The sequence below is a fragment of the Drosophila ficusphila genome, unplaced genomic scaffold (assembly GCF_018152265.1).
Source record: "Drosophila ficusphila isolate 14025-0441.05 unplaced genomic scaffold, ASM1815226v1 contig_847, whole genome shotgun sequence".
Lineage (NCBI taxonomy): Eukaryota > Metazoa > Arthropoda > Insecta > Diptera > Drosophilidae > Drosophila > Drosophila ficusphila.
The window spans coordinates 9,120-10,065 of record NW_025064798.1 but is presented as its reverse complement, the minus strand read 5'-3'; the positions used below and the strand labels follow the sequence as shown (position 1 = coordinate 10,065).

At 39.5% G+C, this 946-nt stretch overlaps 1 long non-coding RNA gene across 1 annotated transcript; it reads right to left on the bottom strand.

The window, feature by feature from the left end:
• On the bottom strand, positions 1–678 carry LOC122320854. The gene is made up of 3 exons (XR_006245881.1): positions 521–678; positions 336–462; positions 1–258 (listed from the first exon to the last, which is right to left on the bottom strand). It is a non-coding gene; the product is annotated as an uncharacterized LOC122320854 (long non-coding RNA).
• Between the last annotated feature and the right edge of the window lie 268 nt (positions 679–946).

The window sequence follows — 946 nt, the reverse complement described above, 5'->3', positions numbered from 1 at the left end:
ATATTATTTGTTTCACTGTAATTGTTTTTTTTTTTTTTTTTTTTTTTTTCAGGCTGCACGTGTTAGGTTAATTTTTGGTGGGGAATTTTAGTCATAATTTAAGCACTATTTTTAAGCCTGGTTTTTCTTGGCTAATTTAATTTCCACTTTCCACTTTTACTAAATTTTCCGCTGGCTGCTGACTTTTCCCAGGACGGCCTTAACCTCTCCATACAAAAAATTTGTCCATCTGCCACAAAAAAATTCCGCTGCCAAGCCCTGGATTGGTTTTTTTAAATCGAAGAGAAAATTAGGACTAGGAACACTTGAGGCGACGAATATATTTTTATATTTACCCTGGATGGACCTGGCACGTGGCAGTAGTTTTTCCTTTTTTCTTTTTGCTCACTAGCAAAACCAAAAATAAACCAGCAAATAATCTCCTCCTCTGCAGTTTCCTCAGCTTTGAGCTTTAAGCTTTATCTAAATTATGTTTTTGGTTAGCGATCGAAGGGTTCTCAAGACAAACAAAAAAACTTACAAGTTGCTGCTGTTGGTAGTCACCTTTGGTTTTCTTCTTAAACTGAGACGTCTGGTCTCGTTGGCTGCCAATTGGAAAAGACTTGGCTTGGAGCCGTAAGAGTGTAGGTGGGCCGAAGCCGGAAATAAGCCTCTCTCTCGAAGGAAAAATGACAGTGACACTGACACTGACAGACGATTTGTCAAAAGGGACAGCTGATCCTTAGGTTGCCAGTCGGTCGTAGTAACGTTTCGAACCTAGATGGCGCCACCCGATCTTAACAGAATATTTATGCAAAATCTCAAACTGCGAATAATAAACCCAAAAAAAACAACTGCATACTTTGCGGATGGGAGCTCTTTATGATTTCCAGCTGCATTTGTTTTCTCAGAACAAGAGAACAAATACCAAAGCCTCTTTTATCGCATGCGACCTTTTCGTCGCCAG